The sequence below is a fragment of the Heterocephalus glaber genome, unplaced genomic scaffold (genome assembly GCF_053883595.1).
Source record: "Heterocephalus glaber isolate CG9 unplaced genomic scaffold, H.glaber_assembly_v1.0 deba00000331, whole genome shotgun sequence".
In the NCBI taxonomy this organism is placed as follows: Eukaryota; Metazoa; Chordata; class Mammalia; order Rodentia; family Bathyergidae; genus Heterocephalus; species Heterocephalus glaber.
Genome location: NW_028258142.1, coordinates 36,092,045 through 36,115,045, shown reverse-complemented (window position 1 = coordinate 36,115,045; position 23,001 = coordinate 36,092,045). Strand labels below are relative to the sequence as shown.

At 38.6% G+C, this 23,001-nt stretch overlaps 1 protein-coding gene and 1 long non-coding RNA gene across 9 annotated transcripts in view; one reads left to right on the top strand and one right to left on the bottom strand.

Moving 5' to 3' along the window:
• Window positions 1-23,001, top strand: part of Slc14a2 (solute carrier family 14 member 2) — a 431,234-nt gene that overhangs the window by 155,187 nt on the left and 253,046 nt on the right. The window lies entirely within an intron of this gene.
• Window positions 1-23,001, bottom strand: part of LOC147830105 (uncharacterized) — a 215,601-nt gene that overhangs the window by 86,389 nt on the left and 106,211 nt on the right. For all 5 annotated transcript variants that reach the window (XR_015443860.1, XR_015443861.1, XR_015443858.1 and 2 more), the window contains one exon: window positions 20,823-20,955. This is a non-coding gene — a long non-coding RNA (uncharacterized LOC147830105). The remainder of the gene's footprint in view (window positions 1-20,822; window positions 20,956-23,001) is intronic.

Here is a 23,001-nt window from a genome sequence, read left to right as displayed (position 1 = left end):
GCTTCATTGATTTTTTATATCATTCTCTTAGTCTCCATTGCATTGATTTCTCCTCTGACCTTTATAATTTCCTCCCTTGTATGAGCTTTGGGGTTGTCCTGCTCTTCTTTTTCTAGAAGCTTAAGGTTCAGCATCAGGTTGTTTAATTGGGATCATTCTGTTTTCCTAATATGTGTATTCACTGCTATAAATTTCCCTCGTAAGACAGCTTTCATTGTGTCCCATAGATTCCGATATGTTGTATTGTCATTGTCATTTAATTGAAGGAGCTGTCTGATTTCTTCTTTAATTTCCTCTGTGACCCATTGGTTATTCAGAAGTGTGTTGTTCAATTTCCACATGTTTATGAAATTTTTTGAGTTTCTTTTGCTATGGATCTCCAATTTCATGGCACTATGGTCTGATAATGTACAGGGGATAATTTCAATTCCTTTGCACTTACTTAAACATGTTCTATGTGTGAGTATGTGGTCTATTTTGGAGAATGACCCATGTGCAGCTGAGAAGAATGTGTATTCTGATTTTGTGGGGTGGAAGACTCTGTAAACATCTGTCAAGTTCATTTGTTCAAGAATTTGATTGAGTTCTAGTATTTCATTACTTATTTTTAGTCTAGTTGATCTGTCTATTTGTGACAGTGGGGTGTTGAGGTCCCCCACTACAATTGTATTAGTGCATATATGACTTTTCATGTCCGTTAGTATTTGTTTTATATAGTTGGGTGCACTAGTGTTTGGTGCATAGATATTTATGATTGTCATCTCTTCCTCTTGGATTCTTCCCTTTACGAGGATGTAATGTCCTTCTTCATCTCTCTTCATCAGTGTTGGTTTGAAATCTACTTGATCTGCCAAGAAGATAGCTACTCCTGCTTTTTTGGGGGGTTCTTGTTGCATGGAGTATTGTTTTCCCCCCTTTAACTTTCAGTCTATGAGTTTCCTTTTGAATGAAGTGTGTTTCTTGTATGCAGCATATTGTTGGATTTTGCTTCTTGACCCATTCTGCCAGTCTATTTCTTTTGATTGGTGAATTGAGACCATTAATGTTGATGGTTATAACTGAAATGTATTGACTTGTCATTGCCATGACTTTTTCTTTTTGTTGGGTTCTCCCCCTTTCCATTTAATTTCTTGTCATGCCAGATGGGTTCATTCTGCTTTGCTTCCTGGGGTTGTGATCCTCAATGTCTGTTCCTAGGATACTGTGTAAAATTCTTTGGGTGCTGGTTTGGTATTCACGAAGTTCTTAAGGTGCTCTTTGTCATGAAAGTATCTTATTTCTCCATCCATTTTGAAAGATAGTTTTTCAGGGTACATCAATCTGGGTTGGAGGCTGTTTTCTTTTAGGGCTTGGAATAAGTAACTCCAAGCTCTTCTTGCCATGATGGTTTGTGTTGAGAAGTCTGCTGTGATTCTGATGGGCTTTCCTTTGTATGTGATTTGTTTCTTTTCTCTGACTGCTTGGAGAACTTTGTTCTTCTGTTGTGTTTCTGGAATCTTAACAATTATATGCCTATGTGTAGATTTTTTTTGATCAAGCCTATTTGGAGTCCTATATGCCTCACTTATCTGTATGTCAAGCTCTTTTCCCCTGCTTGGGAAGTTTTCTGCCATTATTTCTGTGAAGAGGTTTTTTATGTCATCTCCACTCTCTCCTGTTTCTTCATTGAGCCCAATCAGTCTTATGTTATTCTTTTTTGCATCATCTAGCAGCTGCTGGATTGATTTCTCATGTTCCCTTATAATTTTGAAGCAATTTTTCTTTTCCTGGTGACTAATTGCAATCTTATCTTCTATATCTGAAATTCTGTCCTCACATTGGCTCATTCTGCTGTGTAGACTTTCAATGGAGTTTTTCATGTCCTGGAAATCTATTTGCATCTGTTTTATGGATTCCATTTGTTTCTTATGTTGGGATTCCATCATGTTCCTGAGCTCCTCTCTAGATTTATTAATCATGTCTTGCACTAGGGGCACAATTTCTCCTGTTACCTGAGAAATTATTTCTGATTTCATTTTTTCTAGATCCCCTTTGATTGCCAGTTCAGTGGGTCGAGGTGGTTGAGTATCAGAGTGTTCCATCTCATTTCCCTTTGGGGTTGCTGTAGTTGATCTGGAAGTCTGGTTTTGAGACTTATTTAAGTGTTTTCTCATTTCAACTGGGGTGGGGTGCTGTTAGCGCCTGCACAGATTACCTCCTCTGAGCTGGGTGAGGCGGGACAGGGGCCAAGAGCAGCAGTAGGGATGGTGACCCAAAAGCCCTTTCCTGTGGGCTGGGAGCAGCCGGAGGGATGGTGGCTGGGAAACCCCTTCCTCTGGACCAGGAGCAGTGGTATGGCAGCTCAGAAGCCCCTTCCTCTGGGCCAGGAGCAGTGGGACAGAAGGTGGCCCAAAAGCCCTTTCCTCTGGGCTGGGAGCAGCAGGAGGGATGGTGACTGGGAAGCCCCTTCCTCTGGACCAGGAGCAGTGGGACGATGGCTCAGAAGGCCCTACCTCTGGGCCGGGAACAGTGGGACTCAGTACCTAGGTCTGGTGGTCTGGTGTCCTCTGCGTCTTTGTATTGTGGAATCAGGTGACTGCCTGTCTGCAGCAGGGTGATTCGGTGTCTTCTGCACGACTGGGGACCTCGGTAGGGTGTGGGCAGACCTGCCTGTCTGCAGCGGGCTGATTCGGCATGTGTTCCGCGCGACCTCGGTGAGGTGTGTCTCTAGGTAACTTTTGATACCTGCAGACTCAGTAATTTCTTGCCATGCATTATACAAAAGAATCACATATTGTTATAGGTCAGGGTGGGTTTAAGTCAAATGTCATTAATCCTGAAATATTGGTATTTTAGGTCAAATCTCTCTCTAAAAAAAAAAATCTTATAAAAGTTCTTGGTACCTGGTAGGTACTTGTTAATACTTCTAATTGATTAACCAACACCTATATATTCAGATGTCTCTTTTTCTTTTCTGAAAAGAGCTGTAGATATTCATTTATAGTCACTCCCCAACTAATCCTGGTTTGACTTAACAGTTTTTTACTTTTTTGATGATGTGAGTGGAATACACATTTGATAGAAACTTCACTTTGAATTCTGATCTTTTCCCAAGATAGAAATATATATTAAAATACTGTCTTGAGATGCAGCAAGCTGCAGCTCCCATACACCCACATAATCACAAAAGTAAATGACTAGTAATCTACAATGTACTATATGGACAGTGTTTTTATTTTTTGGATACAGGTATTCAATAATTTACGTGTGGTATTCAACAATTTATTATAAAATTATCCTCTGCCAGATAATTTTGCATAACCATAGACTAATGTAAATGTAATGAGTACATCTAAGGTAGACTAAGTTGTGATCCTCAGTAGGTTGTGTATTAAATGCATTTCCATCTTATGATATTTTTCAACATAGAATGGGTTTCTTGAAGCTTACCAAATAATAAGTCAAAGAGTGTATCTACAGCCATGGCAGTCATGGGTAATGTAGGGCAAGGAAAGAATTTACTTGAGAACTGCAATAACCTTTAAAATTGTCTAGTCCAGTGATGGTAAACAATTTTAATCCAAAGAAAAAGTTCTATTTGGTTGAAAATGGCTGTCTCAAATGCAGTGTTGAGGAGAATTGAGTCCAGATCAGTAAGAAAGAATGCTGCAATTCATAGCAATGTGTGCTATGAACACAGACTGCCTGACTACATATTTGCCCTTGCCCTCCCTGATCTATCCCAACCCATAAATTTGACAAAAATATGAACTAAGAACCAGACGAGGAAAGGAACTTGCACACTATCATGCAATGGGCTAGTAAGAAAAGTAGCACTAATTCCCAGCACTGTCCAAGAACAGTGCTTTTCCCATAATCCTATGCGGCCATTAAGAGTTCCTGGAATGTTCTATGCAGCCTATTTGTGAAAAATTGAGAAAACTGGCCCATTGTGTACTAAAACAGCTCAGTTCCAGGTAGAAAATACAGTGATCATATGGAATCTCTCTCAGGCAAAAGGCATTTCAAAATTGGCTACAGGTCATTCAGAGCAACAACTCAGCCAGGGTAGGATCCTTTTCTACAATTTCCTTGGTGGCCCTAAGCAAAATTTTGATATAGGTAAGATTTACATTTGTTAAACTCACCTCTCGTTTCTTCTTTTCTCATCCCTTGCTTCCTAAGGCTCTTCTCACAGATCTCCTGGTATTGATATTCTATGATGCTCTGGATCCAATTTAGATCTGCCACCCAAGTATAATCTTGCTCCAAGTTGTCCCATGCTTTATAATTCTAAACCATTATCCCAGCTGGATGTTTACAAGAGAGATATCTGAAAAATAGCCTTGGGTGGCTGCCCTGGAGTGTGCTTGCCTAGGCTCCTTTGTTTCTTCTACTTTTGAACTCATCGATTTCCCTCTTCCTCCCTTCCTACAGTCCCCATAGGGAACCCTGATAGTGAGGCAAGGTGAGGTTAATCTGAGATTTGATTGCAGGATGGATTTGAGGAGAAGGACCAACATCAAGGGTAAATCCCCAGAAAATGAACAGACTAAGAGTCAAGAAAAGTCTCTGGGTTGAACATAGGGGAAAAAACATGCTAGCATAGGCACTGCTCAGGGAAGCAGATATTGGAGGTAAATTGCATTTGTTTGAAAATGAGAGATCTGAGACTAGAAGCCTTTGTACTTTCTCTTAAACCACTAGGACCTAACCCACTTCAAAAAGGGGGGATAAGAGAATGAAGGAGTGACACAGTTCCACTTCTCTGCTGGTTGCTACATGCTGGTCCCACTTCCAACAGTCTGTGACTTCACTTTCAAGGTGAAGAGCATCACAGTGTCCTAGAAAGCACCCTTCCAGGACTAGCCTGAGAATCCATGAACAAATTCTTTTGCTGTAAAATGAATGGATTGGACTTTTGCTCCCCAAAGGGCTTCCTAGTTCTAGGATTTTCTATGTCCCTCAGTGGGAATCAGTTGACCTATTCCATAAGAGAAACATCCACCACTTTCTGGGAGATGTAGGGGATGCCCCACAGTCACCTCCAACTTGCCTTAGCCTGTTTCTGAATAGAGGGAAGGTTTTGAGATTCACCGTTAGGCACTGCTGCCCTCTGCTGGGTGGTATGTCACCAAGTACCCTCCCCCCCCCCACCAAGATCCTCTGTCCGTCCTTGTCTTCCCCCACCCCCAGATCCCCAGCAGCTGCCTGTGTTGCCCCATGGTGACATGTCTTTCATGTATTATTGCAATTGGAAAACCACAAGGCAACTGAAAGCCCTGAGAGTTGTGCGCACGGGTATTGTTCATTGGCATATGAACACAAACCCAAATGACCAGTTGCCCTTGATTAGGAGAAAGTTCTTTGGCCTTCTGCAAGACCACTGGGCTGAAAATCTTGACTAGGTTCCCAGCATAATGGTATCTTGGAGCAAGGATGAAGAGTGAGCTTTCTTCTCTTTTATTATTGATACACTAAAATGCAGAAACAAAATGGGAATCACTGAATGGCAGGAGAACATCAGGATATTGTAATTGTTCTCCTCAGAGATGAAAAGAGAAGCTGAAAAACATCTGCACACTGAAATCTGCTCAGATGCAATAAGTGGGCCAAGAAAACCTGCAACCACGAAGTGAGGCTAATTTACTGCTCTAATCACCAGCATCCAATCTGAAGCCAGCCATTATCTTAAAGTACACACAAGTTCCAGGTGGTGCACAGCAAATGTTTGATTAGTGCTACCAAATTCCTTGCAACTCGATAATGCTTCCGAGTGTGCAGGAATCACAGAGCTCCACACCAATGGCTCCATGTGTTGTTTGCTTTTGGGTCACAAGGTTCCCAAGAAGGACAACTCAGTCCCTCTTCCCAGGGTGCTTAGATGTTGAGTTCCAACAGGCAGACAAAGAAACTCAGCAGGAACAAGGGGAGGTAGATTCAGAAGTTGAGAAGAATGGATTGTTTCCAGTGAAGCTTAAACAAAATAAAGAGTGGGGGATGCAAAAAAACCTGTGGAGTAACTAGCCAGTATGTTTCAGGTGTTTGATATTTTATGTCATTAATCCTCACATAACAGTCTATCTTGCCTTCACCATCTTCCTATTTTGTAGATGAGAGAACTGAGGTTGAAGGGACTTGCCCAAGATGTCTCAGCTGAAAATTATAGAGCCATAATTTGCACTTAGGATCAATTTAAAAGTCCTCAAAGTACATGGTTCTGAAGACATAGGGGTTCAAATGAAATAATACAGATCAGATACTAAGCTGTTCTAGGGGTGACATAGAAAAGTGAGAGGAAGAACATAGTCCGATCAATGGCATCAGAAAATGCGGAAATAAAGCAGGCTTGAGGTAACCAAATCCTTCCTTGAGACATGCCACATCTCTGGGACAGTACAAACTACTTGAGTGAAGTACAAATCAGAGCCTACTTTAGATGAGCTTAGGATTCTTTGAAGGAAAGGAGATTCTTTGGGCAGCAGTGAGAAAGGCTATAGAGTTCAGAGTTCATAGCTGCATTTGATGTCTGAGGATAATTCTGATTAGCAGATAGAAGCTCATTTCCCAAAGAGTGGAGGCAAAAGTGATGGTGAGTTATTCTGGGTAAATGAGGGGCCCAGATGAGGAGCTACATCTGTCTAGCTGGAGTTGATTCAAAAATTGCAGCTGGAAACTACTTCTGGCTGGCTTTTAAATCCCAAAGTAAAGGGTCAAATGTCTCATGGAAATTTCATATCCAGAACCCATAGATGGGAGGGGAGAGAGCATTAAAACTGGTGGACAGGGCCAGCCAGGGCAGAGTGAAGATTGGTAACAAGGAATTCGGTTTTTGTGACTTCTGGAGTTGAAGCTTCGTTACTTGCAGTGTCTTCTACAAAGGGCTCTAGCGGGTCTTGAAAAACCAGAGCCAACCATAAACTTTTAGTCTGAAAGCACATGGTGCCCCCTAATGGCCCTAAGAATTTCTGTTTCTGACTTCCCCTCCATGTTGCCTCACCTCGCCAGGACCCGTCCTGGAAAATATCACTTCCTGTTCCATGGCAGTGGGCAGATCTATATTAATAGGCAAACTGAGTCCTGCTAACCCATGCCCTAGACTGTTCCTCCACTCAGCAACTGCCATGACGCCACTTTCAGAAGCAGAGCATCCCTATGGCTGAGAGCAGGGACTGTGGGGTCAGGCTGGGATTTGTGTCTCTACAGTCCCCCAATCTGCTGGGGGACCTTGAGCAGGTTACTTCCCCTCCCAAAGCCTGAATTTACTCAACTGTAGAATCAGTATGATGATAGTACCCTCTTCCCAGAGGTATTGGAAAGGGGATGGTGATATTCATTTAAATCTTTTAGCATATAACCAGTCAAATGGTGAGCACAGGCAGTAAGTTGCAACTTGTTATTTTATAGTATAGTTGTGATTCAATTACTCTGTATGAACAGTCTATGAATATTAACTCTCTCTCCTTCCAGACCTGAGCTCAAACTCTTTCTGGAATGCTATCATGTTTTTTCTACACTTGGCCCAGCCACGTTGCTATTTCTTGCATTGGACCTCTACTAATACTATACCCTTGGAGTTCATCAGCTTGTCCATCAGCTGAGGCTCTGTCATGATCATCACTCACGGTCATGGGACCAGGCTAATAGCACAGCGACTGCCTCACACTTTGCTGGGCACCATGCATAAAGAAAAGCGATACCCAGAAAGCCCCACACTAGCACTTAAATGCTCTAACTTGAAAGTAACACCCATAACTCTGGGCATCACTCATTAGCTGGAGCCAGTTACATACCCTGCTTTCCAACACAAGGAGGCAGCAAATGCACCCCTACCATACTTTCTCTCACCTCTGCGAGGGGAGGAGAACAAGATTTTTGTGGGAATGACTGACTACCACATCCTGAAAAGCAAGGATAATCTACTTTACACCACCCCCTAACACTACCCAGCAGTTTGCCTCATACATAGCCAATGCACTGTAGAAATCTTTACGTGAATAACTGAATGAATGTAGTAGTTCACAGTTATGTTCTCTCCCAGTCAATATAATGCTTATTTTTAGATTAAAAATCTCTTTAAAAACTTCTGGTAGAAATTTCAGATATCCTGAGAATAAATCTGAAAGAATGGTATGGGGTGCAAGATCAATCCCCACCCCACACCATAACTATACCATGTGTTTTTACATGGAGAAAGTTGTATGAACTATTATGACAGTAACTGAGAGGCATGATTTGCCCTGAGGAAACTGATTCACATACTAAATATCTAAGGGAGCATCCAGGGCCACTTGTAGGAAAATACTTGAAATATGGTACATGCTCTGTCTGTATGAGGGACTGAAATCCCACATGAGCTCAAATTTTGTGGGAAGGAGGCCATTCTTGACCTGATTTTTAGGGACAGTGTATAGCTTGGGAAGGCTCAAGGGAAGGAAAACATCCTGGGTGATCTAAAGCTCACCTTACTCCTGTCTTAAAGAAACCACAAAGCCTGAAATGAGGCCCTACTTATCACAGCCTGAGAACAGTTTTGTTCCTTGTTCTTGACAGAAAGATTTGCTATAATTACTAGAAAAGACAGGGCACAGCCTGGTTTGATCACATCTCCCATTCCTTCCTAGCAAGTGGACTACTCCAATGCTGGTCAAAGTCCCAAGGCTTGGAGGACCTGAGAATACAGATTTTTATATATTGAGATGCAGAATCTCTAACTCTTCATCTCTACCATCCTCTTATATTCGCTAAGAGACACATAAGAACAAGAATTTTACTCGATATTTCTCCTCCCAGATACCTGCTAGATGGGAGAGCATCTTGACACTTGTACAGAGAAAAGGTACAAATCATGACCTTCTCTGTGTGATCGATGAACACAGAGCAAGCGAAGGCCACAGGTGAACACAAATACGTTTTTATGAGTGATATAGGATGTGAAAGCAAAGGGATTCCTATACATCCAAATGTGAGGTGGCAACTTCAAAAAGACATACTGATGTGCTAGGGCATCTAATGAAGATTTTAAAATATTGAATAAATAATTAAGGGGAGACAGAAGTAAAATATTCATATATAAATATATGCATATAAATAAAGACACCATAATTTGTCACAGCTGAGATTTAGACTTAACCCTTTGAGATGCAAAAGCTCTTAATTTCAAATTGTTCTGGGTTTTTAATTAACTGAAAAATAATCATTGTATTTATTTATAGAGTATGATTTGATGTTTTGATACATATATACATTGTGAAATGATCAAATCACAGTAATTAGCATAGCCATCACCTCAAATATTTATCATTTCTTGGTGGTGAGAACATTTAAAATCCTCTCTTGTAGCTATTGTGAAATATACAATACATTCTTATTTAACTACTATCATCTTGCTGTGCAATTAAACACCAGAACTTATTCCTCTTGTCTAACTATAACTTGGCATTTAATGACCATTGATTCCCCTTTTCCCATCCACACCTCCCCACACTCCCTCACCCCCACCTCTGATAACTAACATTCCTAATCTCTACGTCTATGAGTTCAGCTATGTTAGTATACACATATAAGTTTATAATTGATATCATTCAGTATTAATCTCCCTGTGCCTGGCTTATTTCATTTAGCATAATATCCCTTAGGTTTATCTATGCTGTTACAAATGACAGAATTTCATGCTTTTTAAGGCTGAATAGCATTCCATTTTGTCTATATGCCATTTTGTTTAAAATCCATTTGTCTGTTGATGGACACTTAGGCTGTTTCCATCTTGATTCTTGTGAATAACACTGCAATGAATATGAGAGTGCAGGTGTCTCTTTGGTTTACTGATTTTAATACCTTTGGTTATGTTCCAAGTAGTGTGATTGCTAGATTACATGCTAATTCTAATTTAAGTATATTGAGAAAACTCCCTATTGTTTTTTCAAAATAACCACTAATTTGCAATACTACCAAAAATGTATATGAGTTCCCTTTCTCCTCATCTTTTCCAATAATCGTTATCTTTAATCTTTCTGATAATGGGCAATCTAACACGTAATGAAGTAATCTTGTGGTTTTAATTTGTATTTCTTTAATAGAGTTGTTGTGAATTCTTTTTCAGCTAGTTTTTGGCCATTTCTAGTTTATCTTTTGAGAAATGTCCATTCAAGTTATTTGCCCATTTTTCAAATAGGGTTCTTTCTTATACTTTAGTAGTGTTTTATCTTTTCTATAATAATGTTTTATCTCTTGTGCAATTTGCAAATATTTTATCCCAATCTGTATGTTTTCTCTTCATTCTGTTAATTGTTCCCTTTGCTAAGCAGAAGATTTCAGTTGGATACAATTCCATTAGTTTATTTTTGTTTTTGTTACCTGTGCTTTTGTGGTCACATCCAAGAATTTTCTGCCCAGACTAAAATCATAGAATTTTTCTCCTGCTTTTTTTCTAATAGCTTTACAGTTTCAGAGCTCACATTTAGATCTTTAATTCATTCTGAATTTATTCTTATATAAGGGCTACAATGAGGATCAGTTTTTCTTCTTCAGTACGTAGATATCCAGTTTTCCCAATACTCATTATTGAAGAAACTATCCTTCCTACAACATGTGCTCTTAGCACCTTGGTCAAAAAGCAATTAACCATAGATGTGTGGGTTTATTTTTGAGCTCTTCATCCTAGTCCCTTGGTCTGTGTGTCTGCTTTTATGGAAGTACCCTGATGTTCTGATTGCTGTACTTTTGTCATACATTTTGAAATCCAAAATATGTGATGCCTTCAGTTTTTTTCTTTTTAGTCAAGACTACTTTGACTATTTGGAGACTTTCGTGCTTCCCTACGAATTTTAGGATTGTTTTCTATTTCTGTGAAGAATACTAGAGTTTTAATAGAGACTGCATTGAAGCTGTAGGTCAATTTGGGGAGTATGGACATTTTAATAATAATAACAATCCATAACATAGGATATCTTTCCATTTATTTGCATCACCTTAGACTTATTTCATCAATGTTTTATAGATTTTAAATATATTAGGAATAATCAAAAAGTATAATGAATTTTAACCATTTAAAAAATATTACAGTAAAAGACATATGTATTACCACAAATTCCCCTTACTTTGAGCACATATTTCCCATCATTCTTGCCACTTTCTGAAGCACTTCTGGTGGAAGTCCTTTTTCACAAGTATCTTCAGTTACACTTTGTGGCTGCTTGGATAACCTGAATCAGTTCAAAACATTTGCCCTTCATGGTTGTGTTGACGTTGGGGAAGAGCCAGAAATCACATGGTGCCAGGTCCAGTGAATGAGGGGATGAGGACATACTGTAGTGTTTTTATTTGATAAACACTGATGCAAACATTTTAAATCAATTCAGGACATTGAGGCAGGAACAAAATGACATGAAAGAGGACTTCTAGAAATGCTTCAGAAAGTGGCAAAAATGATAAGTGTGTTCAAAGCATAAATACGTATTTTGATCATTTTTTACTATAATTATTTTAGTTTAAACATTAACCATATCTTTTTTTTTTTTTGGTACCAGGGATCGAACTCAGGTCCTGGTGCTTGCACAGCAGGTGGCAAAACCACTGAGCTAAATCCCCGGCCCTCACCATATCTTTTTTTTTTATACCGGGGATTGAACTCAGGACCTTGTGCTTGCGAGGAGGGCAGTGGAACCACTGAGCTATATCCCCTGGCCTTCACCATATCTTTTGATCACACTATGTACAGGTCTTTCACATCCTTGAGTAATTGTACTCCTAAATGGTTTTGTTATGCTATTTAAATAGGACTGTTTTTCTTAATTTCTTTTTCAGACAGATTATTTTTAGTGAATGGAAATATTTATTTTCAAAAGTTGATTTTGGGTCCTATAATTTTGCCACATTTGTTCATCAGTTCCAACAGAATTTTGGTGGAATCTTTAAGTTTTTCTACATGTAAGATCATGTCATCATCAAACAGATGGCTTTACTTCATCCTTTCCTATGGATATTTCTATTTCTTTCTCTTCCTTAACTTCTCTATCATTACAACTGATAACACCGAACTACAAGGGATAATAAGAGACTACTATGAATAATTATATGCTAGCAAAGTGGTTAACTTAGAAGAAATGAATAAATTCCTAGAAACATATAAGCTTACCAGGAATGAATCAGGAAGACACTGGAAATCCAAACATACCAGTAGTGAGTAAAGAGATTGAATCAGTACAATTATAAATCTCCCAATAAACAAAAGCCCAAGACTAGATGGTTTCATGGCTGAATTCTACCAAACATTTAAAGAATTAATATCCATTCTTCTCAAAATCTTCCAAAAAAATTTAAAAGGAGGGAGTTTTTCCAAACTAATTTTACAAGACTAGCATCACTGTAATAACCAAAGCCAAACACAGACACCACAAGAAAAGTGTGGGCCATTATCACTGATAAATATAGATGCAATAACACTCAACAAAATACTAATAATTGTATTCAATAGTATATTCAATAGATCATTCACCACAATCAAGCAGGATTTATCCCTAGGAAGCAAGGTTGATTCAACATTTGCAAATCAATAAATGGCATTCTTGTTAGTGACAGAATGAAGGACAAATGATCATCTCAATAGATGCAGAAAAAGTATTCAACAAAATTCCACATCTTTTCATGATAAAAACTCAACAAAATGGGTACAAAAGAAATGTTCCTCAAGACAATGTAGACCATATAAGACAAGCTCACAGATAACCAACATTGTATTCTATGAGGAAAAGTTGAAGGCCTTTCCTTTAAGATCAGAAGCAAGACCAAAGTGCCCATTTTCACCATTTCCAGTCAAATAATTTTGATGAAAACCTTTAAAAAACATATGACACCTGTGTGATTTATCATCCTTAGTGGAATCTTAACATTCTGAAAGTATCTGCAGTAATCATCTTTTTGATCTGTTATTAAACTGACTGTGGGAGCTCATGGCTTGAGTGGTAGAATAGAATGTGCACGTGCTTCATATCCTAGGGTAGGCTTTCAGATTGATTTCTTGACTAAAATTTGATGTTTTTTTATTCTTTATATTTTTTCTTTCTCATAAATATGGGCTACATAATCCATCTACATCATTTCTTGAACCATGTGACATAGCTTTCTTTCTCCAAAAGCAATGGTCAACTCAGTGACCAAATGATACTTTTCCAAGATGATTGTTTCATTATTCCTCAGATCAAAACTACTCATCTAATATTATTGTTTACATTCATGTACTAACCATTTCGGCAGTGTAGAAACACTTTTCAGTATAAAAAGCATTGTTCTTGCAGTGACTTTCAGAGTCCTGAATCTATCATCCTTGGACTTAATGAATGGGTAAGCATTGCAAAAGTGTGAGCTTTTAGGGTTTTGCTACAAAAGGTCTCTTAAATAGTTGTTCAACTAAAGAACAAACAGGTGCTCTGCATTTGAGGATATGTGTTTACAGGTGCAATAGAGAAGAACAGGTTTAGGCAAAACAAGAAATTTAGCACAAGTTTCTTTCCTCCCTCTTCTTCCATTTTTCCCAAGCTTAGTTAGCATCACTCCATTCCAAAATGAGATCCCACACCCACTCAAATGAGTAAAATTAATTGTACCTGAAATAAAGACCTTTGTCTTTTGGCAGATGTCCAAACTTTAAGCTAAAAGAAGGTAATTGGACCATGCCAAAGTTCCATTGAGATATATCTGTGCCTTCTTGCTTTTACTATGACCCTAAAACTTCCCTAAAAGTATAAGGTCTTAAAAAAATTCCCATTGGTGTTTTGGAAAAAATGGAGAGGCATAAAATTTGCCATAGGCCCAGAACTGCAGAAGACAACTGCTGTTTTATTCTGCCTGCACAGGGCTGCAGACAAGAGAGATGGTGACGTGATAGCGGAGAGAAAACAAAGTTCCAGGACAGCCACTGGTTCGAGTGGCGCTAACAGAGACTTCTGTTTGCCCTGCTCCCTCTGGTCCTATGCTGTACCCTGTCAGCAGCCTTCTCGAAATAACCAATGAATAATCTCATGAAGGTCTAATCTCTATCACATATGCTTATCCAGCTCCACAAAGGGACAGTTCAGGTAAACAAAGTGATCTGGCATCAGCCAAGCTTCATGATGCTCCACTGTGCTGTGTTTCAGTGCTGGCTGCCCCACGTTCTTGTCAGTGGATTCATTCATTCATTCACCCACTCGTTCATCATTAGTTAAGTGTTCACTGAACACCTGGTAAATGCCAGACACTCTTCTGGTAGTGAAGAGACTTAATGGAGTTTATATTTTAGTGTCTGGGGGAGACAACTTAAAAGGTGCATAAGAAAACGGGGTATATACAAAATGTTAGGGAAGGGGGCTAGGAGGTGAGTGTGCGTGGAGGAAGGGTGCTCTTTTATCTGTGGTGGTCAGGTCTGAAAGGTCTAAGAGAAATGATAATAGTTCCTGCCTGCCATTGACTATCACGGGGCGAGGGTGAGAGACAGTTATTTTACAGATGTAGTAAGCAATATTCAGAGAGGTTAAATAATTTACTCTTGGACACACAGAAAGTAGTGGGAGCAGGATCCAAATCTCAGATTTCTAACCACTTTACTGCATCATCTCTTAGGAATGGGCAAGGCAATCAGCAGTCAAGCCACCTAAGGCTGTTTGTGACCCCTTAGGAATCCTAGGAGGGCTGCTATCCCTCACCCCTCGCCTACATCCCCACACACAACCCTTTGGCCACATGGGCCTGGTTTTGAACTTGGTATCTAAGAATTTAATTCTGTTTGAGCTACATGGGTTCTCACTATCTCACTACTAAATATTTAGAAGGATGAAATTGAAAACAAAACAGTCAACTGGGCCCTGTAATACATATTTGCGTCAACTAAGATCTCATTGTTCACAGCACAGCATGGTAATCAACACATGGGTTGTCAGATTACCTTTAATAGTTCTGGTTAAGATAGGTTAGAGTAGAACAACATTTTTAAAAGATGTTCAACCAAAATGACTTTTTGCTTTAAGTGGCATATACCTTACTTACATAAAAAATTCCCTTATCTAAAATACTGAAATGCGGTATCATTTTGTATGACTGTACACTTTATATCTGATCCATTACATATCCACACACGCACACACACACATTTACACGCAAATGGATATGGATATGGCTTTTCAATGTCACTTTGAAATAAAAATAAACAATTAGAAGTTTTAGTCTTTATTAAAAGTTATTGGGATTAAACTTGTTTTCTTGTAAGAGCACATTTGTTTTCTAATAATATAAATCAACCTTTTTTCTTTTTAATAAAGCAATGTATCTTAGTAAATTAAGACAAAGTGTAATAGACTTTTCCTCATCAGCTCTTCTAACATTATTTCTACAAAAATATATGACTAGAAATCCTCTTTTCAATATCCTTCCTTATGCCACATGTGATAATATTTTTAATATCAGTTTTATCTGCTGATACACTTAAGGCTACTTTTATGCATATGACTTCAACCTGTATTAGAGTCAAGGAACCTCAAACATGCCTTGTACACCTCTACCAACCCATGCGTGAAATTTACCAGTAATTGACTCTTTCCCTTGGTTGACCTTTCTTCTATAGTACCAATTTACAGTAATTGCACGCCCAGGAAATTTGCCCCAATAGAAAAGTATGTGCTGGCTCTTTTTTCTCCATAGTAAGTGCTGTGACAATAGATTATCTCCGTACATCATAGTAACTCAAGGCCTGGCACATGGCAACATTCAAAACCTTTTGAAAAATCACTAACCCAAGAGAGTAGGAGAAAACATAAAGCTCTTGAGAGTGACACAAACACTAAGAATAGTCCCAGATCACCTTCCTGGAGTGGCCTTCCCAACATTGTCAGGGGAGAGCCTCACTCACTCATTTCCCTTCCCTCTAGGATACTGCTGGCCAGCTTTGCAGGCTGGACACCCTCACCATTGGTGTACCAGTTAGCGTGATCAGAGAAGCAGGTAATACTGAGTTCTCACTGTAGGCCACACCCCACACAAGCATTTTGATCCCACAGAATCCACCCCAACCTTGCAGTGGTTTTATCACCCTGGGTTTACAGAAAAGGGAAACAGACATATGATACTACCATTAGTAATTAATGAGGATAGAATCCAGTCTCAGGCTCCAGGCTCTTAGCCCTTCCTGACCCTGTCCCTCAGATGGTCTTCATGCATTCAGGTTTTCCCTCTTAGGGCAACTTCTATCACTTGTCTTCTATTACTTGTGGATTTTATCACTTAACTTGTTTGAAAAACCAGAAGTATTATGCACATTGATTATTTCCCTTGATGTTGTGATTCTAAGAGGTGTGAGTTGAATATAACATTGTGGTTTTGATATGAATTTCCCTGATGATTAGTGATGCTATGCATTTTATCATGTACCTATTGACCATTCCTGTCTCCTTTAGAGTAGTGTCTATTCAAAGCCTTTGCCTAATCAAATTTATTAGATTCTTTCTTTGAGTCATAGGAGCTCCTTATGTATTTTGAATATAAATTCCTTATGAGATAGTCTGAAAATATTTTCTCCCATCCCATAGGTTGCTTTTCATTCCTTAACTGAGTGCTAAAATTGGAGCATTTGTGTGCTATTGGTGGAAATGTAAAATAGTGTAGCCACTCTGCACAATAGTATGTAGTTTACTCAAAAATTTAAATACAGTACTGCCACATGACCAGCAATTCCATCTCTGGGTGTTTATCCAAAAGAATTGAAATCAGAATTTTGAAGAGATCTTTTTACTCCCATGTCTTTGCACCATTATTCACAACAGCCAAGAGATATTAACACCCTAAACATCAATCAATAGATGAATGGATAAAGAAACTGTGGTATATATAAGTGCATGTAATTATTACTCAGCCTTAAAAAAGGAAAAGTCTAGTCATATGCTATAACATAGATGAGCTTTAAGGATATTATAGCATATGAAGTAAGCTGTCATAAAAAAACAAAAATTGTATGATTTCCCTTATATGAGGTACCTAAATTAGTCAAACTCACAGAAGAATAAAATACTATGTTGATGGCCAGCAATTACAGAAAGCTTCCATCTGTAGGCTAAATAGAATAGGAATTAAGGCTCAAAGGGTATAAAGTTTCAATTGTGCAAGATGAAAAGTTTCTAGAGAACTTCTGTAAAACAGTATGCATACAGCTGACCATATTGTCCTGTATACTTAAAAATTGGTCATGATATGGATTTCATGATATGTGTTTTTTACTGCATAATAAAAAAGAAGCAATGATCTAGCCCACAGTTTTGTTTTGTTTTTTTAATGAAAAGCTTTAGGCTTAGATAGAATAAGTGGCTTTCTCAAATCACAAAGAAGCTAGGAAAGAACCAGACATGAGCCCACACACTCAGAACACTGTCATTTCTAATGCCTGGATTGCCACCTCCACTGTCACCCCTTCTCCTGCTGGGTCTCCAGGGAGAAAGCCAAGATCAGAGGGCTCCGACTCATCAGGACTGGAGTTGGAAAGGGCATGTAGCCACAGCAATTGAATTCAATCCATTGCCTAATGAAGACATGTCATCTAAAACATTTCTGATCACCAGCCTGCTGACTTCTGCCTGAATAAAAAGATGAGCTGCTCAGCATTGGCAAAAGAGATTCTTCTATTGCTGAATTGCAACAATTGTTTAGAAATTGTTTCTTTCACAAAATTACAATCTAGGGCCAGGGATTTAGCTCAGTGGTGCAGCGCCTGCCTGGCAAGCACAAAGTCCTGAGTTCGATTCCTGGTGCTGGCGGGGGAAAGAAAATTATAATCTAACCTTTAAATTTTTCATTTGTGTATTCTGGTCTTAAGGGCTTAGCGAAGAAGAAAAACTTTTCTTATTTTCCATATAGATGCCTTTTAAATATTTGGAGACAACTACATTATGACCCTATAGGTCTTCTCTCCTAGTTTAATATTCACAGCTAGGCTGGATGACCTAACCAGACATGCTTTCAACATTTCCTCTCACCCTAGCTATTCTAATCACCCTCTTCCACTTAAACACTAAGCTTCTCAGGCCCTTTTGTAGGTAGAACTCAAAACACTGAACATGTGTGTTAGATGTGACCAAACCAATGTGCTGGTCCTGATCACTGTCTGGATACTGCACTAATTACAAACCCTAAGGAAATATTAGGTGTTTGGTAAACATTTCTCACTACTGGAGCATGAAACATTTCTGGCCAAATAAATTATTCCTAATCTTTTTTTCATTTACCTTCTGGCAAGCCAGCTCACCTATATTCTACTCCTGTAGTTTTCTTTTTACCTGAGTTCAGCTCTTGATGTTTATTATTATCAAAATTTATATCATTTATGCTCCATCTGTCTCATTTACTGAGAACTTTTCATCCTGAATAGCTGGCCTTACCAGGCCTATGTGATTTTATAATCACTTCTATGACTTCACACAAGCCATTGATAAAGTGAAACTTCTGATCATGTCTAGGGTAGAGTCCTGTGGAACTGTCCCAGAGACTTTGCTCCATCTTCATAATGATTCATTAGCCTGTACACTTGGGGGCCGGTCATTTACTCTGGTACTTGCCTGTTCACCCAATTATACTATCATCAGTCTTGCTCCCCGTTTCTCTATATCCTCTCACAAAATGTCAGAATTTCTCCCTTTCTCTCTTACATTCTCTATATATTTCCATTTGTTTATTTATAGAAACAGTGGAGTGTGGAGGTAAAGAATACAACTCTGAGGTCCACTTGCTTCATTTGAATCATGGCTCTACCATTTATCAGTTGTAGAACCTTAAGCAATTTAATTAATCAGCAAGCCATAGTTTCCATATCTGTAAATTAGAAATAACAATTGGAACTGCTTTTCCAAAAAGATATTGAGAGAATTGATTTGCATTAGTTAGTTAATGTAAACAATTTAGTGCCTTGTCTAGGAAAGCCTTCAAGTATATGATGAGAATGTTAAAGATGATGAGATCATAAATAAATCACTGAGCTGCCAGTTTATATCACTTTTGACACTAATCACACAGGGGGTTAGGAAGTAATGTTTATGGAGGGCCCACCATATGCCAGAAGTTTACATATATAGTCTGAATTAATCTTTATACAAAAAGTAGATATTCTATGTATAGAAATCAGTTTACATCTGGGAAAACTGAGGCTCATAGAGATTAAATAAACAAGGAAAGACCCATGTGGCTTTAGGATCGTAGGTTCCTTCTGAGCTCAAAGCCCTTGTCCTCCCCATCAACCTCTCTCCTTCACTTCTCTGCCTTGAACACATAGCTGAGATCACGGATAAATGTTAATTTCCTACCTTAATCGGACAATGAAAGTCAAGATTCCTGGAGGAAACCAAGATAGCCATTTAACTTTTAGGCCATCTCAGAATTAGACCAGGTTATTATCATAAAGCAGTATGTATTAATGGACAGAATTTTAGCATAAATAGCAAAAAAATCAAAAGAATTGAAAGCAGGGATTCAAAGAGATATTTGTACAATAATGTTTACAGCAGCACTGTTTACAATAGCTAAAGGGTGGAAATAAGCCAAATGTGCATTGATGGATTAATGGATAAACAAAATGTGCTATATACATACAACAGAATATTATTCAGCCCTAGAAAAGAATACAATTCAGATATATTCTACCACACATATGAACTTTGATGACATTATGGTAAGTGAATAAATTAGTCAGTTGTAGAAGAACAAATACAACATGATTTCACATATATAAGCTAATTAGAGTAATCAAACTCATAGACACAAAAAGTAAAATGGTGGTTGCCAGGGGCTGGGGATAAAAAGGAATGGATAGTATTATTTAATGAGTACACGTTTCAGCTTGGTGATGATTGAACAACAATGAGAATATGCTTAAGGCTATTGAATGGGCATTTAAAAATGGTTCAGTGGTAAACTTTGGTTTGTGAGTATTTTACCACAATAAAAAACAATTTAAACAGTCAAGAAAAAAAAGATAAGAACACTTAATAGATGCTAAGTTCTGTTGAAATCTTCACAGCAGTCTCAGGAAATAGGTCCTATTATTTTGCCCTCAATTTTAAGATAGAAGCACTGAGGCAGAAAGAGGTCAGCAAACCTACCTATGTTCACAAAACTAGAAAGAACTGGAATCAGAATTTGAACCCAGGCAATCTGGCATCTTAGTTATGCTCTGTGCTGCACTTGGCAAAGGAGATCACCATCCACACTCTAAAGGCAATCAACTTCATTTCCTGGGCCAGTAGAGAGTTTCCCTAGAGAGCAGATTCATAGTCCTGAGCCCAAGCTGCCAAGATTATGAGCACCTGAACCATGCAGGGGGCTGCTGGAAACCCCAGCCCTGGAATCTGCCACTACTCTTCTCAGAGAGGCGGTGTTTTGAGTTTGACTCAAGATCTGAATGCCTTCCCAGAGCCTCATAAATATCCCAGACGTGGGAGACCCAGCTGGAGTCCATTGAAAAGAAGGCCAGGTGGGTGAAATACCACTTCCTTGGCTTCTACTATTGTTTGGCACCAAAGAACTTGGGAAGTTTCCTAGTGATAGCTGACTTTTGGATTTTCCCTTTTCTTATCACTATTATGTTTGATTGAGTTGGAGGAGGAGGAGGAGAAAGAATATATATTATGGTAGGACTTGTTTAGTTATTTGCATCTATTTTTTTCTACTTTTCAGATCATTCTTTTATTTGCTGCCACCCACACACCCAACCACACAGGAAGACAACTGGTGAGATTATGTTTGGAGTTAAAAGGGTTCTGATTATGCTATTATTCTTAGGGAGGGATTTGCAAATGAGAGTTGATACCAAGAGCCAAGTGAAAAAGTCACCCTACCAACACCTTCTTCTTTCTTCCTGCTTGCATTAGAGTTGGCTGCAGCCTCAAAGATCTTGGATTGATCACCATTCATAGTCATATCCAGGCAGTTTTGTAGTTTGCATTGCAAGGAACTTTGTGATGGCAATAACTAAAATATGAAAGATTAATTTTTAATGTAATATTTAAAACAAGTTGAAATTTACAAAACTTTTCTAAAAATAGTACAAGGCCATTTCATCTATTCTTCACTCAGAGAACCCAATCAAGTTTCACCAGATATTCCAGAGATGTCTTTTATAGCAAAAGGCACCAGTCCAGAATCATGGGTTACACGTGGTTGTCACGTCTTTTTGGTTTCTCTAGATCTGAAGCATTCCTTTTGTCTTTTCTTCGGTCTTTTGTCTTGATCTTTTTGTCAATTGCAAAGTGATTATTTTATAGACTGTCCTTCAACTTGGGTTGGCCCAACCTTTTCTTATGATTAGACTGAGATCATGCTTTTCTTGGCAGAAATATCCCAGAAGTAATGTTTGATCTTTTTATTGGTAAGTGGCAAGCAATTCAATTTATCCCATCCATATTAATAGTAATTCTGATCACTTGATTAAGATGGTGTGTTTCAAGTATCTCCACTATGAAGTTACTTTTACCTCTTCATACTTAAGTATTGTGTATGAAAGTGCCATAAGACTTCTTTCATTATCCCACTGTCACCTATCTCTTGTCTAAATTAATATCATTATAATAGTTGCCAAGTGGTGATTTCCTAATTCTATCAATCGATCTACATTTATTGGTTTGCATTTGGTGGTAAGGAAGATCTATATTCTCTCCCGCATAGCCATGTTTCTAATTCAGTTGTTTGTATCAATGTTGACTCATGGATGTCTACTTTATTGAACAAATTATAATCCATTCCTGTCATTATTTGACCCTCAGATTTGTCCTAGATTTTGTTAGCAGGAGCCCTTTCACACTGGATCTTATGTTCTCTTTACCTAACTGTACCATTCTTTGAGAAATTCCTTTGACTTTACTTCCCTCCCCCACCTCTGTGGTCAGCCATTTCTCCAAGGATTTCCAGTTCTTTTCCATAGAATGGTAGGAGAAAAGATCTGGGTGTGTGCCTGCTCAGCTTTACTAGGGTGTTGCTACTCTGAAAACCCCACAGTTGACAGAGCTCACTCCCCACCTCCTCGAGTCTTTCCTCAAATATCACCTTCACGAGGTCATCCTTGTCTATCCTATTTAATTGTGCACCAGCAAACATCATCCTATTCACAACCCATCCCTCTCCCATGCTTTAATGTTTTTCCTAACACTTATCATAAAATACTATGAATATTTCTTCAGTATTTACTTCATTATGCCCCCTCAAAACCCAGAGTACTATAAACTCCCTAAAGAAAGGCACTATTTTATGTGACCAAAAAAAGGTGAAAATTTTTGTCTTTATTAATATGAATGATATTTTGGAATCACACAAGAAAAAAGTCAAGGGAAAGTATGTGTAATGGCCCTAAGCTCAAAAAAGCTATAGTCTTGAAAGAAAGGGCAGGAGGCTGAAGTACATGACTGGGAAAGACAGAGTAGTGGAAATGACTGCACAACTTTGTAGTTCAACATAAAGGTTTCATGCATTTCATTATCAATGCAACAGCCCCTACAGGATTTTCAATGCAGGAGTGACTGAATATAATATTTTCCAGATATCACACTGGTTACAGAATGAAGAAGTAACTATGTAGGAGTAAGAATTTTAGCAGAAATGCTTATACAGGTTGTTACAGTGGTTGCAGAAAGAAATGATGGCTTAGGACAGTGACAGTAGAGATAATGGCAAATTTTAAAAATATTTTGGAGACAGACTTCATAGGACCACTGGTGATTGATTAGATTTAATGACATAAGGAACAGGGAAGTGTCAAGAATGATCCTCACGTGGTAGCTTGAAGAAAAGGTAATCAAATCTGGACTGTCTAGCTTCAGGGTCTGTCATTGTAACTGCTTAGACATCCTTAGATGGCCAGAGACAGAGAATAAGACTTTGGAAGTGAACATTTATTTGGATGAATAGTTGCTTGGCAAGCTCCCTGATTCCCCACCTACTAGGGATCAAAGTTTCCCTGTAGATCAAGATGTGATGATGTAGACCCCAAGATTCAATATAATGGCCTGCAGGCCCTGTGGATAG